Source organism: Tamandua tetradactyla, chromosome 11 (assembly GCF_023851605.1).
Source record: "Tamandua tetradactyla isolate mTamTet1 chromosome 11, mTamTet1.pri, whole genome shotgun sequence".
NCBI classification, from domain to species: Eukaryota; Metazoa; Chordata; class Mammalia; order Pilosa; family Myrmecophagidae; genus Tamandua; species Tamandua tetradactyla.
This window is the reverse complement of record NC_135337.1, coordinates 35208152-35225515: the sequence shown is the minus strand read 5'-3', so window position 1 is coordinate 35225515 and position 17364 is coordinate 35208152. Positions and strand designations below refer to the sequence as shown.

The 17364-nt window shown below is 40.2% G+C and overlaps 1 protein-coding gene across 4 annotated transcripts in view; it reads left to right on the top strand.

The window, feature by feature from the left end:
* Positions 1 to 7018: 7018 nt before the first annotated feature.
* Positions 7019 to 17364, top strand: part of LRRC8B (leucine rich repeat containing 8 VRAC subunit B) — a 113581-nt gene continuing 103235 nt past the window's right edge. For 2 of the 4 annotated variants that reach the window (XM_077120345.1, XM_077120343.1), the window contains exon 1: positions 7021 to 7157. The gene's annotated coding sequence lies outside the window, so the exon portion shown is untranslated. Of the gene's footprint in view, positions 7158 to 8250; positions 8309 to 17364 lie in introns of those variants that run through there. The other 2 variants (XM_077120346.1, XM_077120344.1) reach the window with 2 other exon arrangements.

Sequence of the window (17364 nt, the reverse complement as noted above, 5' to 3'; positions counted from 1 at the left end):
TCATAGCTGCCTTAGGTGTTCAGGCCCAGAGGGCAGGGAGAGGCGAGGCAGAAAGAGTGAGGACTGGTCTGTTGAATCTGGTCTTTAAGTTTTAAATGAGGGCCAGGGGGTTTAAGACACCCTAAGGTATCCTTAGGGTTGATATAGTTCCCTATCCCCTTCTTTTCATTGATTCTAATTATTAGATCTATTTTGTCTAAAGCTGTGACCCAAATGATTGGAAAAATCTTTGCCTTTTCCTGAGGCAGCCTTCTGGTAGCCTTCTGATGCCTTAGGGAAATTCCAGGGGTGGTTTCTTTCTAATGTTCAGATTTGTTTACAGACATTACAGGTCCTAAGGCTCTGAACCCTGGTACCTAGACGGTTGTTTTTTTTTTTTCTTTTTCTTTTTCTCTGAGACTCCAGGAGCACCAATTTATATATAAGCACTTATTTATCTTTAAGCAATTCAAACAGGGCTCTTTAAGAGCTATCATTCAGAGGTATGAAAATATACATAGAATAAGAAGACAGACACAAATAGAAAGTCACAGAAATATACTTTTGAGAGGGATAAAGAATTAAATATACACCATCTCATCCCAATTATGTTCTCTTTTGCAAAACAAGTATAACTGTAATACAGTATCCTTTTCTCTAGAACAATTTTCAGGCCATTTCTTTCCTGACTTTAAATTATACTGAGGCTAAACTGTGTTACAAAAATAAACCACTTTTTGTTGTTTTTTTCATAGGCTTTTAACTAAAATCTTTCCAGTTTTTAAAATATAACGCAAAGGGCTATATTCAGGAATGCTATCAGAATTAGAATTTCCCATTTTTAAGAATTTCCACTATCAATAACCAATTAGGAACACTTGAACAATACAATTTCAGTAACACACCAACAAATTTAAATGGATACATAGCACTTGGTATATATTTAAGTAACACGCCAATTCATAACTAGTGGAAATACTGATTAACAGTTAAACAGGCATTAAACATTTACTGTACCTAAGTTCCACACCAACAGTTAAATAGGCATCTTATACTTAATTTCATTAAATACCAAATCGTTGTTGGGATTACTTATTTTCTAGGAGTATATTCAATGGACAATGGTACTCAAAAACAGAAAGGTATTGTGGTAGTTAGGTTCAGGTGTTAACTTGTCCAGGTGAAGTTGCCTAGTTCTATTGCTGTGGACATGAACCAATGGTACGTGAACCTCATCTGTTGCTGATTACATCTGCAGTTGGCTACGAGGTGTGCCTGCTGCAATGAATGATGTTTGACTTAATTGGCTGGTGCTTAAATGAGAGACTCAACATAGCACAGCCCAAGCAGCTCAGCATACCTCATCTCAACACTCGCAGCTCAGCCCAGCCCAGGCCTTTGGAGATGCAGAAAGGAATCACCCCAGGGGAAGTTATTGGAACCCAGAGGCCTGGAGAGAAGGCCAGCAGAGATCACCCTGTGCCTTCTCGCATAAGAAAGAACCTCCATTGAAAGTTAGCTGCCTTTCCTCTGAAGAACTACACGTTTTTAACAAAATAAACCCCCTTTTATTAAAAGCTAGTCCATCTCTGGTGTGTTGCATTCTGGCAGCTTTGGTAGACTATAACAGATATAGAGGTCAAAGCAAAGGGGAATCACTTTGGAAGTGGGACCAGGTCTCAATCGCAGGTCTAGGGGACTAGAACCTCCACACTAACTTCCTGATCCACTTTAATCTTGATGACCCACTCACCTTGTCAGATGCTTGAACTTGGAACTGAAAACTATTTCTTTCTTTGAAGGTTTTTAGGTGTCCTGGGACTGGAGTGCCAGCAAAGAAGAGATAAACCTGGTTACCAAGTATTCTAGTTTGCTAGCTGCCAGAATGGAACACACCAGAGACAGATTGGCTTTTAATAAAAGGGAATTTATTTCATTAGTTCTTCAGAGGAAAGGCAGCTAACTTTCAACTGAGGTTCTTTCTTACGTGGGAAGGCTCAGGGTAATCTCTGCTGGCCTTCTCTCCAGGTCTCTGGGTTCCAACAACTTTCCCTGGGGTGATTCCTTTCTGCATCTCCAAAGGTCTGGACTGAGCTGCGAGTGCTGAGATGAGGTGTGCCAAGCTGCTTGGGCTGTGCTATGTTGAGTCTCTCATTTAAGCACCAGCCAATTAAGTCAAACATCATTCATTGCAGCAGGCATGCCTCATAGCCAACTGCAGATGTAATCAGCAACAGATGAGGTTCACGTACCATTGGCTCATGTTCACAGCAACAGAACTAGGTGCCTTCACTTGGCCAAGTTGACACCTGAACCTAACTGCCACACCAAGCCTTTGACTAAAAGAATCTAGCAGCTACAAAAGGCCAATTGCTGTGTTTACCTGTCGTGTGGGGGCTTCAAAACTTTGGGCAATAAGACTCCTTGCTTGCTTCTTTGAGTTTCTTTGTCCCATCTGGGTCACTAAATTGCTACTGAACAAAAGTGAAAGTTTCTCTGAGCAATGCACCTAACAGCCAATCCATGACATCAGGGTTCAAAGAGAGAAAGAGTTTATTGTAAGAGTGAAACTGGAGATCAGATGGCCTATCAGCCTAATAATCTGTCTCCCCAAACTGCAGTAACTCTGGTTTTATAGTACTGAGAAAGATAGGCAGGCTTTAGGATAATGAGTACAATGGTTCAAGATGATGAGGTTAGAGATGATTTGGAATTGGGGTAGGTTAATTCTGGGTTGACTCAAGGCCTTTCATTCATAAACATTAGGGGCTCTTTTAAGTGAGCATAAGATTCTAAAGTTGAAAAACAGGATAAAGGGGGTGTAAGTGAAGGTCAGTCACAAGGTTTTTACAAACAAGATAGAGGCTATATCTTTATATAATCATTATCGGAGATCAAGACAGCTGGATTACAGTTCAGAGATTTCAGGTATTCCTCTCTGTTTATTCCAATATACCAAAAGGTAAAAAAGAATACCTGTATAATACTTCAGTAATCATAATCACCCCCTAAATCCTAACTTCTTTGTTACCATTTGGTAAGCTATTTGGCCAAAAATAAATAAATAAAAATTTTCTGTCAATGAAAATTGTTCAGTCATGCATAGATGAATCAGGAGAATCTTGGCATACTTTCTGAGAATGCAAAAATGTGAGTGGCTTCTAAATTTTGTTTTCTCCTGACCTGACACCTCAGAACTAACAAACTTGAACCATGATACTGAGACAGATTTAAAATAATATGTACCATTACAGTGATATTCTGATTTATAACACTGAACTTAGGTAAGCTTCCATCCTCGGACCTATGTTCAGTATGAACCCCCTTCAACCCAATATAGCTTATCAACTTCCCCTCTCCTTTAGGATGCCACATACTACCTGTATATACCCTTTCTGCTAAAGTACAATATCCTTAAGAAAAGGAATTATATTTATCTTGGTATTCCTTCTTATTTCTGATAGATGCTTTCTTTTATTCATTGTAAGCATTCATTGTTTAATTTAAATAGAAGATTTTTCATTATCACAAAGAAGTTTCAGAATACTGACTTGGAAAAGAGTGTTAAGACTATAATATTCTGTCTTCCTTTACTAACAAAAATTTTCCAAAGACTTTCTAAATCCTCACCAAGGAGAAAAGCTTAATGCCGATGTCACTCAGAGATTTTTCTTTTCCATTCAAGGAATCAGCCCAGAAGGGTCCTGCCAACCAAGGACTTGGGTGATTACTCCATGTGGGTCATGGACTTTAGCCACCAGATGTTCAAAATGTCAAGATCCTTTCCTTTGGATTGTGACTTTGCATCACTGGGTAGAGAAACTGACAAACACTTGCTGTGTATAGTCATCCCTTTTGTTATGAAAGTATAAAGTCTTTAACACTAACTATTCTCCTATTCAATGGAATGTTATAGAAAGCAGAATAGATTTTTTTCTGTTTCCTCTAGCTTGTTAGTTTGTCAGAAAGAGATTGATTGGGCCCTGAAGGTGGATTGGACATTTTAAAACAATGTCTGGGCGGATAAGGTAAAAGTATAGGATTTACTGGTACTAAATTCTGCTTCATTTTGAATACTTAAAAGTTCCCCTTTCTTCATCAGGCATCTTCTGACTACTCTCTGCTCCCTGCAAGTCCTTGCTCTATCTTCTCTTAACGTTAGTCTAAGTAGAACTGCCCAAATTGTTTCAAGTGTGTTTACCCTTCTAAGTGTTGATCTACTGAAGTCAAGGATCATTTTATGCTTCTTTGGTATTGCCCATTATATCTAACACACTGCTAGGCACATAATATGTGCTTAATATCAATGATTGAATTTTTTTTTTTTTTTAACATGGGCAGGCACCGGGAATCAAACCCAGGTCCTCTGGCATGGCAGGCAAGCATTCTTGCTTGCTGAGCCACCGTGGCCCAATGATTGAATTTTTAATCACTATTTTAGATTTGGATGATTTTGGCTATGGAAATAGTGGCAGAATCTTTCAGAATTTTCTTTTGCCAAAAGGAAATGATCAGAGTCTCTTAAAGTCTTACTGACAATACTGTAAGGACTGAATATATTCTAAGACTTTATAGTTCTTGTTCTCAAAGTGATTACAATCAGTGAAAAAATGAGGCACAGGCATTAAAACAGCCACCCTGGGATGACAATTATTCCAAGTTACTGAATACTTTTTCTTCTTTACGGGTCATATCATGGGCCAAGTAGTAAAAAAAAAAGTTACCTGAAAACAACATTTAAGATTATTCACCCTTCTTTGCATTGTAATGCAAGCAGGAGCTTGCATGATGCCTTATTGAAGGAAGAAGAAACAACAGAAACATCTATCTGATGCTCCTATTTTAGAGTCAGATTCCTGGAAGCAAAATCACAAATTCAGAAGTCCTCATTCTTCAATATCAGTAATAAATGTCACCATGGAGGGCAATTTTTAAATGAGGATTAGGAATAAAATAAGGATAAGCAAATTCATAAGATTCATATCTGAAGTTAACCCAGAGCTGATACAGTGTTAATGAACTTGATTACTTCAATTTCTTACTAATAGTAATGTGGGTTACTATGGATGGAAGTCACTTTTTAATTCATATTATTGGAAACGGAATTTTACAGAATATCTATTTTATAACCTCTCTAGATGAAGAGACTGACTCTCAAGGAGATTAAATAATTTGCTTCACATCACACAAGTAGTGAATTGACTGTGACAGAACAATAGATTATCTGATTGTTCATGGATTGAGTGAAGCACAAAGGGGAAAATATTCCTTTCCAAGCATTTGATGCAAATTGGACATTTTTGGTCTTTCAATGGCATGGCTTTATAATCTGCCTCTCTTATAGGACTTACTTGTTATTTGTTTCATTATTAATCCTATATATTTATCTTCCTCTCCAGGTAGTAAGCAGCTCAAGGACCAAACTGATATCTTCAGTGGCAATAAGTCTCTACACAGGCTCTCTCTTCATGTGCGCACAAACACACACACACGTTCACACAATGTTAAAAACTTGCTGAATGACCAAATGAAGGAATGCTCTTTCTGCCTTTCCTCCAAGAATCAGAAAGAAAACAGCTGCAACCCACAATGAAATGGACAAGGAAAGAATACAGCAGTGTCACACAGTTTTTCTATTTCCTTTCAGGGTGATTCATGTTGTAGCCTAATCTGAACTATCTCTCTGTGGGACACAGCTGGGTTATAAATCAGTAATGCCATTTTGTGTGTGTGTGGTTTTTTTTTTTTTTGTTTGTTTCTCATTTATACAAATAGATCACACAGCCCAAATGCTGAGTCTTTTATAATATTCATTTTATTCTTTTGGAATGTCCATGTTCAAACATTTTTTAACGGGGATGTGATGTCATAGCAACTCAAGAGATACAAATCTTGACTAATTGAATCCTTATGTTGAGAGGATAGCCTGGGCAAAGAGACTAAATTAAGATGCGGGTGGGGGGTGAGAGTGAGGAGCAGATGAGGATAAGATCAGTCCCTTGAATTCCTATGTTTGCAGCGATTTGTTTTGTTTTGAAAAACATATTGTTGCTTTGCAAATCCGGGGCCACTCCTCTCTAGGGGTAGAAGGGACGGGTGGCCATGGGAAGGACATCCAGTTTCTTAGCAGCGAAAATGCTGGGTTCGAATAGAGGGATGGTCCCTCTTCTACCTTGCTGTTCCCTCCTCATCCCTAGAATAAGGACGTTTGAGAGGGATGGATGGCATTGAAGGCCCAGAATTCTAGTTTAAGCAGCTTACTTTGGTAAAACTGTAAACCCTGTCTCAGAAGAGCTTGGCCCTGCAACCTAAGCACGCAGCGTAAAGAAAGCTAAAGGGACTTCCGTGTGTAAGAGGTAGGTTGCCACGTGCTCCACTGGAGCCATCCTTTAGGGTCCAACATGCATTTGTAAATAACTAGTTCCTCGGGGATGCACACCTGAGAAGGCGGGGGAACAACCGGAAGACACACTGTACTTCCAAAGTCACTTGCGTGGCCCTCCTGGTGGACAGCCCTAAGCCTCTCCCTTCCCCCGGTCTCGAAAACGGCATCCCCCACCCCCCGTAACTCCCCCGTGAAATGCGCAGCTTTGCACTGCCGCCTGCGGACCGGGGGCTGACACGAGGGGCCCGGGACGGGCACATGGCGCGCTCCGGGAAGGTGGCAGCAGCGCTTTGTTTCCAACAGCGACGAGTGAGTCACCGGGCCCCGCAGTCCCAAAACTAGGCACAAGCTCGGGCCAAGGCTGCAGCAAAATGAATAGCAGGAGCAGCTACTCAAGCGGCCGCAGCCTCTTCCTCCTCCTACTCCTCCTCCTCGCTCTCCTCCTCTTCTACTTGCCACCACCACCGCGGCCGCCTCCAGCCTCCGCCCAGTCCCCTCCTCCTCCACCCGCGAACTTAGTCAGCGGTTCGCGCCGCCGCGCCCCCATTGGCCAGCGGAACGCGCCGCGTCACAATGGAGCCGGTCGGAGGCGGCGAGCCGGGCAACGCTGGGGCTTCCCGCTGAGTCCACGGCCGCCAGCAGCCGGGAAAGTGCCGGCGCTGGGCCGCCGCCCGCGCGCCCGGAGCGGCGCGGGGCACCCGGAGCGGGAGTGCCGGCGCCTGGGCTGAAGTCTCGCAGGTCGACTCGCGGAGGAGGAGCCGAGTCGACCGAGGTGGTGGAGGAGGAAGACCGGGTAAGAGCACGCAGCAGGTGGGGTTGGCCGGGCAGGTGCGGTTACCTGTCCACGTCTCACCTGCGTGCCGGACCTGCGGGCAGGTGCCGGACGGGAGAGATGAGCCGCGGCTTTGCTGTCCCCTTGCTTCCAGGAAAGAGGGAGTGGTATCCCTGAGAGGACCTCTCCTAGGTGCTGGGGTCATTTGGGGCAAGAGGGGTAGGTGGCGGCGACAAAGCGGTCCCCTGTTTACCCTGGCAGTCTCGGAAGCTGAAGGTGTGTCCTTGGGGCTGGTGCGGAAAGAGAGGTTCTGTTTTTTTTCAGATTGCAATCTCACCCTCCCCAGGTGAGCAGAATTCCCCCGAGGGCGTCCACGTTTGGTCTTTCTCCTTTGCCCCCTACTCGGGCTCTGTTTGTTGACAAATATTTTATGCTTCTCGGGTACTAGTTATTCGCCTACTATTTGTTGGTGGTATTGGGCGTTAATTTTTTTTTTTTTTTGAGGGAAAAGGGGACAGCTGATATCTGTTTAAAGAGAGGAGCCCAAGACTTTACTCCTTGAGGCTGCAGTTAAGCAGGTGCTGGGAGGTGGGAAGAGATTCGGTGCTGGCTTGTTACTCAATGTCCTCATCTGACTTCTCAAAGTCCATAGGTTGCCTTTAGTCAGTTAACATTTGTGAAAGACTTTTCTTTGTGGTCAGAGAGATTCCCTTCCAACCGCCCACCCCCAAAAAGGGGCAGCCTAAATTTAAAAACAACAAGAAGCTATGCACTGATTTCCTCGAATAACTTTACCTTGCCTAATTTTTTTCTAAAACACTCTGTAAAAGGTATCAGTAGGGAAAATTTAAATTATAGATGTGTAATCAATTTAAAATGGCATTTTGTTCAGTACTCTCTAAAAGGAAATTTAATGTAATGCATCTTTATTAGATTGTTCCCTCTCCTAAACCTAAGTGTAGGATGGAAGCACACAGAAGGAGTCAAACAGGAGTATAATTTTTTAACAATTCAAGTACCCTGGATGTGCTCAGTTTGCACCTCCTGAGAACCTAAAATGCTCTTTGGCTTGTAGATGCTGAGATGATTTTTTTTTTTTTTTTTTTGCCCCCAGCCTTCTAGTCAACAGATCCACTCTTGAAAAGAATAAAAAATGACAACTAATCCCCCAGGTAATTGGGCTTGTGTTATTTAAGAACATAAAACCCTAACGTGTATGTATGCCTTCTCTCAGCTCACAAGAAGACTGCTAGCACAGGTGGAAAGGGGAAGAGGTGTCACTGAGTGTGCAGTTGAGTCTCAGCACTTTTCTTATACCTACAGTCCTTCCCCCCAAAAGTTTACATTATAGGGAGAAAAAAATCTTACATGTAAATTAAATTTACTACTCTTCAAAACTAGTTTTGCTTTCCGGTTAGAATGGTGTTCCAACATAGCCAGCCTAAAAAGCATATTATCACATTTTGAGTGATTTTTTTTTTTGATAGTTAAGATTTGCTTTTTTTAAGACTCTTCTCTACCACCCCCCATTCCCTGTTGCTGTTTCAGTCTCAAAGCTCTTACAAATGAAAGCACCAACACTGATTACAGTGAAAACTGTCCTAATCAATAAAGCTTGAAAAAGATACCAGATCCTCCAAGTTTTTCTTTTACTAAACTATGCATATGTTTTCCTAAAACACTTCTCCTGCTTCTATTAGATTGGCAGTGACCTGAAATCTGTCATTTTGTTCTGTTTTGTTTTCTGAAGTTGACCGGGGAACATATTTAGATCATTCTTGCTTTGGTCAAAGTTTTATTTTTATTTGTACCCAAGTTTTATTTGTTGTTTTTAATAGTATCTGACTATTTTTATGTTTGCTTTTCTCCTAGCCATCCAACATCACCGGTTTAGTCTAATCCCTGCTTTTCATTTAGTGGCTCTTAAATTATATTCCAAAATTTTATTTTTTTCTGTTTTTCAGCATCCTTCCAGAATACAGTGATATCAATGCATTCTGGCTCCACATTAGTCCAGACTTGGTGGAATGCTTTGCATTGCCTTCTAAATAACATGCCCCTCAGTGCTGTCCGGACTCAGGGAGTACTGCAAACAGTTTTGCCCTATGACCACCAAAATGGAGTTTGGAAAACCCAATTATAATGCAGAATTTAGTTAACCAATTGTAAAATATGTTCTGATTTATGTCGGCTTTCATATAGCTGCCTTTTCTTTTATTGCTATTGCCTACTTTCATTTTATTTCCCATCTGTAGTTTCTCAAGTCCCTATGTGCATTTTTTAAGACTTAGTTTTCTCTGGTGTTTAAAATAATGCCTTTGGCAGGCATAATAACCTATTTTTCTTCTTCTGGATCATTAAGATTGACTTTAAATAAAATTAGGCCCAACTCCAATCAGTGAACCTCTCTCTTAAGTTCTTACCACTACTGTTCATTTAGAATTTGAACAAAGCAGTAATATAAACACCCTGATCTGTGGCCCCTTTTCATTTAGGATTCTACTCAATTCCAACACAATTTAAATTCACTCCATTAATGCGATTGTGAACCCATGTGAAGGAAATGAATAAAAATGAGTTGTCAGAGCTTCAACCTTGACCTTTCCTTTTTGACTTTTTGACCTTTATGCTGTCTTTGATACAGGTCGCATGGGTCCGCTTATCCCTTTCTAGGCTGTGTATCTTTGAACTTCATCTCCTGCTTCTTCGATTTCACAGTGGCTTGTAATTCTTTCTTCTTCTCTGTCTCATCCTGTGGCCATTTTCCAGGGCTCCATTCTGTAATGCCTACTCTCTGGCCAACAGCATCTTTTACAGAAGCTTTCAGCACCACAGCCTTCTATTTCTCTTCTAATTCCACTCCACACCGGTACTGTTGAGTAGTATGTTCCTTTTGATTCTTTCTTAGTTTTACAGATTTGAAAATATATTCAAACATTCTTTTCCTCTGTCAGATTCCTTTTCAGAGTTTTGAAACCCCTTCCCCACCCTGAAGCATTTTGCAAATTATAAAAGTTCTTTAGATTTTTACCTAAGGGCATGGACTTTGGAAACGGAAGGGCCTGGATTTGAACCTGGGCCATGACCTTGGATAAGTGACTGTATTATCCACTAGTTACAGAGAAAAACCCCGTAGCTTGAACCAAGTGATATTGTTTATCTCTCACATTAAAAAAAATAATAATAGAAGCTTATGGAGACACAATCCAGGACTTAAATGATAGTTTCGCAGTCTTCTGAGGTTCAGACTGGTTCCCCCTTTTGGAGCTACCTATACATAAATAAGGTGAAGCCTTCAACCTCATGGTCCAAAATGGAGCATCAGACATTACATGTGTGTTCCAAGTAGCAGGAAGAAGAAAAGGAGGAAGGGAATAAGAGGGAGAAAAAGGTGGAAGCCCATGGTCTCTTAAGGAAATTTCTCGTAAGCTGTCATAAACTTCTTACTACATTTCATTGGCCAGAACTCAGGGACATGGCTTCACCTAGCAGCAGGAGAGACTGGGAACATTGTCCTTATTCCACGCAGCCTTAAGCTTAAATGAAAAATGGGGGTGGGGGGGTGGGGGGTTCCCATCCTGAGGGAGAAGGAGGGAAAATGAACATTGGGATTGCCAAATACCAATTCTAAATCTTTTTTTCTTAACTAATATCACCCATTTCACAGGATTCTTGGGATGAAAGAAATATTATATATTAAAGCACGCAATATATTATCTGGCATAAAACAAGCCTACAGTAAATGCTAATTCTTATTTTTCCTTTTTTCATGAATTGTCTAGTTTCCCTTCTGTCAAGATTGGCGTCTTAGTCCTATTTTAAGTACTTTGGCATTTGCCCCAGTTGGTGACATCAGACTGCTCTCTTGTACCTTTTCATGGGAGAAAGATGGGCATGTTTGAGTGGCTGGGGGCAACACATTATTGCTCAAGGTTGGCGTTTATGTCTTAGCTTAAAAACATGGCTCTTGGAATCAAATAGACCTGCACATGAATCCCCGATCTGCCACTTAAGAGAATACAGTCACAGCCTCTCTCTGCCTCCATTTTTCATCTGTCAACTGGGGATAATAATTGGGTATGAGGATTAAATGAATGTATATGTATATACACATTAATTTGTCCTAATCTGGGTGAACTTTTTCAGAAATGAGCTCATTCCATCAAAAAAAGATGTTCTATGATTGGATATCCCATGTATATTCAAATGAGTGTTCTTAAATTCTTAGTCAAACTTTTTGAAAATTGTCTCCAAAATCAATTTGGATTGTATATTTATAATCCAAATGGCAGCAAAATTTTTCCTGTCTCTTGGTTAAAAAAAAAACAAAAAACAATGGAATAGCTCAGCCTGATGACTTACCTTCTTCAGACCTGATTTAAATGGTTTTGAACTGATCCATTCTGAGAAGCTGAACATTTCCACCATTAAGTATATATTATTGCATTTATTTTTATAGAATATTTTTATTAACACCTATTGTATAATAAACCCTGTGCTAGGTCCTAGGGATACAGTAATTATAGGAAAGGATTGTACATGTGCTGTAAAAGCCTATCCAAACGTCCTATGTTCTGAGGTTGCTTGTGAAGCTTAGAGGAAAAAAAATCAGGCCATGTGGCTGCACTTAAAGAGAAAGAGGAGTGTGATTTGAGATGACCTCAGACATGTAAGCAAAAATAAGAATGTGCCACAGGTTTCCGAACCGCTCCAAACAAGATGTTTCACAATGTCTGGAGCAGTCTGAGAGAAGTATATAACTTCTCAGTGTGACACTCCGAAAGTGGCTATATTATTCAGGAATAATTTAACTCTTTTATAACTTATATATGCTATACTGGCAGTCTTTAAATTCAGATTTTTTTTTTGATACACCAAACAGATGTAGCCTGAGAAAGTTGGTTCTAAGGTGCGATTCTTTTCAGAAAGTCGCTCTATGTCACCCTTAGCAGTTTGAAGCCATTTGACTGAATAGGGGTTATGTGGAAGACTGGCAGAACATGTAGTCCATGAAGCAGCAATGGAAAATGACCACAGGATGGGACACCAGGGCAGTGTGTCCCAGGGGCTGGCTGAACTGCTGTACCTGGGATGGCCCTTCTCACAGTGTCTGCAAGGGCCACAGTGTCAGTGGGCAATCCCATCCCCAGCCCCTCCGTGGCTTCAGGTCTGCAAAGCAGGGACCCACCTTGGCAACAGAGTTCTGCTTCTCATTGCCCTGTCCAGCTGAGCTATTGGGAGTGTCTGTGAGGATATGCTGCCTCTTTGATCCCTTGGAGGGGTGCAGGGGAGTCTGCTTTTATGTGGCATGGTATGGCATGACAGAGCCTCTGGGAGCAGAGCCACCAGCATTGGGATGCAGGTTCTTTCTTTGCTCTGAGTAGATATATTTAAGATGAATTCTGTTCATTTAAAGATTTTTAAAATTCATCTCTCTAGGCAAAACTAAATGAGTTTGTTCCTGGCCCTATTTCAATGTCAAAATAGGCAGTCCTCAACCCAGCAATGACTTGTCTTCCAAAGCACTCATGAGTCATAGAGCAGTTTCTTGAAGACACAATGTCAAGCACTGTGGTCACATTTGCAGGCTACCCCAAGACAATTTATGCTCTGATAGGCCTGCCCTAAGGTGCCAGAAATCTTTTATTTTCACTCTACCAGGAATTCCTTTGGATTTCTTGTTCCCCATTTGCTTTCTTGTATTTTGAATTCCTCCTTCAGTGGCACACAAAGCTCATTTCCACCTCTGGGGCTTCTCAGTTGCTGTTCTGTCTGCCTGGAATGCTCTTCCCCTATGGATTTGCATGATTCCTTGCTTATCAACAAAAAAGAATCAGCTCAAATGTGACCTCCTCAGACATACCCTCCCTACCATGTTATCTAAAGTACCCCAAACTCCCCCACCACTCCTGTCCCCTGCATACTCTTTTATATTACCTTGGTTTATTGTTTGCTTACTTATGTTCCCTTCTTCCCACCCCACCAAAATAGAAGTTCTGTGGAAGCAAAGCCCTTGTCTCCCTTGTTTACCTGCTCTTGTGCCTGGCATGTAATAAGCTTCCCCAGACTGCTGCCTGTGATATTGGGCAAATAATTTTACCCCTTTAAGCATAATAATACCTGTGCCCCCATCCCATAGAACAAAAATAGGGGCTAGAGTTAGTGAACTGAAGTTATTTTCTCTTTCTCCAAATCCATTGTTCATCTTCATATTCTGTATTTTGACAACAATACAATTTACCTAATTATGTAACCCAGAAAAACCTAGAACTCATCCTGGGCTTCTCTTTGCTTCAATTCCTGCTAGACAAACTCCTAATACAATTGGCAATCAGTGTCTCTAGATGTTGTATCCTTAAATTTCTTCCCCTCATCACCTTTCCTCTCCAATCCCTTTACCACCTTAAGTTTTTTCCAAGACCACTGCTAATAGTCTTCTAATCTTCTAATCTGCCAAATTTGTTCTCTACCCTGACAACAAGGTAATCTTTCTGAAAGGCGGACCTCATGCCATCACTGCATGGTTCATAACTCTTTATTGACTCCCTTTGCCACAGGACCAGAGTGTTCACCTTGGCATGCAATACAGTCAGGTCTTCCTTTGTCTGACTTCTACTTCACCTTTTGCCAACCTGTTCTTTCTAAACCTGTAATGCATGCACCGTGGCCACAGTGCACTCACTCACCCCCACGCCCCACACCAGCTGCTCTAAACTATATGCAGTTCAGAGAGGAGGGGGTACTAGCTAGCCTGGCGGATTTACTCCACAGCTTTGTTCATTCCCTCCATATGGTATGTTCTTATCCTCTTAACAAACACCTGCCCATCTTTTAAGACTCAGTTCAAGCATACTGATTTTGAAAGACCATTCTTGAAACTGTCCCTCTGCCTACCACCCTCAAGAGACCCTCACTCCCTCCTGTTCTGCCTCTGAGCCTTGTACATCTATCAGATGTACCTATAACATAGTGCATTCCTGCCTCCCCCAGGCACTCCTTCATGGCAAAGAATATGTTTTGTTCATCTCCTGGGTTTCCTGGGTCAGGTGTCAGACCTTGTAAATGGACACTTGGTAAATGGATATCTGGGAGAGAATTAGTGAATAATATTCAGCATCTTACTACTTCGTCCAGGGCTTCATTTCAATAACAAACTTTATTATATATTTGACTGACAAATAATTAAGAGGATCTCATTGATGATTAGAAGCAGGGAAGTACTTTATATATGCTATTAATATAGTTGAATGCCTTAAATACCTTGTCAACTGGCTCGTGTTTATTGAGCGTTCAATGTGTACAGAGTTTCAGATTTGGCAGCTTGTTGGAAATGCTTGGGACAGATTTTGCACTTTTATGATCAGTTGTGAACTAGTAAAAATCATAATTCAATCCAAATGAAATTTTACTTAACATTTAGAGCCTTATTGTCTGGCTTCATTTTTCTTTTAGGAGTCAAAATTTTAAATGGTCAAAGTAGACTGTTGGTTTACATAATTTAGAACATTCTCCCTGAACATTCTTCTGGTATCCCCTAAAAGAAGTTTAAAACTCTTTGTGCCTTTCTCACACATTTTTAAAATTAACATATTCAATTTTTATCATAATTTTAAATTATTGCAAAAAATGAAATTTCTGATATTATAAATATTGAAATATTTTGCTGATTCTCTTAAATGTGCCCATTGGGAACTAAAGTAGCAAAGTGATTTGATACTCATCATCATCCATTTTAAAAACACATGAATAAATTCATGTGTTTCATTGATTACCTTATACTTTTGAGGCCCACACACTATATTTCTTTAAAAAGTCCTTGTGACAATAACGCTGTAAATGTTAAGTAACATTTCATTTAGATTGAATTATTATTTTTACTAGTTCACAGTTGATTAAGACAATAAATATATTATGCTTTTTGATGGATAATTATTAAATACAAGTAAATAATCTCTTAATGATATGCATGGGGCTTAAAACTAGTTTATTCATAAGGGCATATGAATTCCTGGAATAAGATAGGCTTTATAATGAAATCAAGAGTTCCTTTTAAAATATAAGTGCTTAAGAAATCTTGCCACATAAAGAAGTAGATGGCAATGAAGAGAGTATAATTCTACTCTATTTTTTAAACTCCCGAGTATGTGCCAGTAATTATGTAGTGATCGGTCACAAATGATATTCAGTGTTCTGTTGCCTGACAGCTTGATTAAGTCCTCTTTATTCAAAAAAAAAAAAAAAAAGGAAACTTTCCCCTGACTTCCAGAAGGATTCATTTTTTAGTCATGAAAACCATCACTTTCTCAGCATCTACTCCCAGGCAGGTATTTCAAAATGGCCTTTGCTTAGGGCCCTGGAGATTTTTATGTTCCAAGGCAAAATACCATAAGCAGACTCCTGAATAGTGAAATATTTACCTTTTGTAATGTGGGAGAAGGATGAATGGGAAAAGGATAGGCTTGGGGCTGGAAAGAACCAGCAAGAAGTCAGGTGTTTTGAAGCATATACTTGGAGTAAAGAGTTAGTGTACACCTGGAAATACATTTCACTGGAATATTACCCACCCACCCCCAGCCCCTGGAAAGAAAAGGTCCCAAAACTGCATACCCCAGTCTGATGAACACGGGTTTAGTGCTAAAGAAAAATTATGAATCAAGTTAGCTTGATTCAAAGGGAAAAGGACAAGTCTTCTAGTAGATCAATTTAAAGATTCCCTCCTGATAGGCAGAGACATTTAATAAGAAAAGAGCCTGCTTACTGCATAGCACCCTTTTAAATACACCTGATGGAATTAATTTAATACCAGAGTGATTTAATCCCAACTGATATCCATTTTAAAAACGCATGGACAGACTCTTGGAACAGAACAGAACATTTGGAAATTGTGCATAGCCGTTGTGAGGCTACAAACAAAAAGAATGTCACTGGCAACTGTTGACTGACAGTGAGGTCGGCGGTGGGGGGGGCTGTTTGCTAAGAACAAATCTTAATCCCACTGAAAAAAATTGCTTAAGCATTTTATCAAGAATGCTAATTTCTTTCCAGGAGGAGGTTGTGAATTATAACATACAAAAAGTTTGGTCCAAGGCTAAATTTGAGGGTTTTTTTTTTTACAGAGTAATGCAGTCTGAAGGAAGAGTTACTCAGTACAGTTTGGAGTTGAGTCTGGCCATCTCCAGAGAGTCCTTTTTAAGGCTTTTCTTTATTGAGCCTTTATTGGGATGCTCTGGTCCAGTGTGAGTGGACACTGTACAGCTAACTATCCCCTATTCTCTTGCCTTCTCCCAACAGTTTACAGCTAATCTTTCCTGAGTCACTCCAAAGGAACCCCCACCACGTACCTATTGTAATATACGTTGGTATATCACTTCTAACAAACTAAGACTTTTTAGTATCCAAATTTATTCTCCTAATGACCTGAAGTAGCTGGGGCAATAATTATCTCCATTATACAAAGGTGAAAACTGAATTCTTAAGGGGTAAATGATTTGTCTAAGTAAACTCCACAAGTTTAGCAACAAACTTGGCACTTGAATCCTGAGAAAGTGACTTTTTTTCTGTAATATCATGTCTGGCTTCTTTTCAGAGATGTATTATTTTATAAGGATTGTAAAACTTGCCTTAAATGTTGGTATGAAGATTAGGGATTAGGTGAGCTGTATATGCTCCCAACTGTTTACTACAGAGCCTGGCTCATAGCAGACCCTCAGATTTTTAAAAAATAAAATAGTTTGAGTTTTTATTCTGACATGATTCATTTTATGAACTTTTAAAAATTAATTCTTTTAGCATATTTGGAGCAATTAATATGTTCTAGGCAGGACACCAGGCGCTAGAAATAAATCCAGCAGTAAGATTAAAAAAGACCCTCATGAGCGTACATCCTAGAGGAGGGAAGTTATACAATAAACATATGCAAGATAAAATGTTATGTAGTAAGTGCTGTGAAGAAAACTCAGGCGGAGTAAAGAATTAGAGAGCAGTTGGCATAGGGATTAGATAAGCCGGTCAGGGATGGCCTCCCTTGGGTGGGAACTTTTGAGAAGACCTGAATATTACACTCAACTGAGTCAGAGTTCAAGGCCTTGAGTTTGGATAATCAACTGTGAATAAGTTGATTTAAATCATAGTATTTTAGAGTTGCATGGAGGAGATCTTAGAGAGTATCTATTGATTTTTAACTTTTTTTGTATGATAGTTGTCTTTGAAAGTCTTTCTCAGAATAATG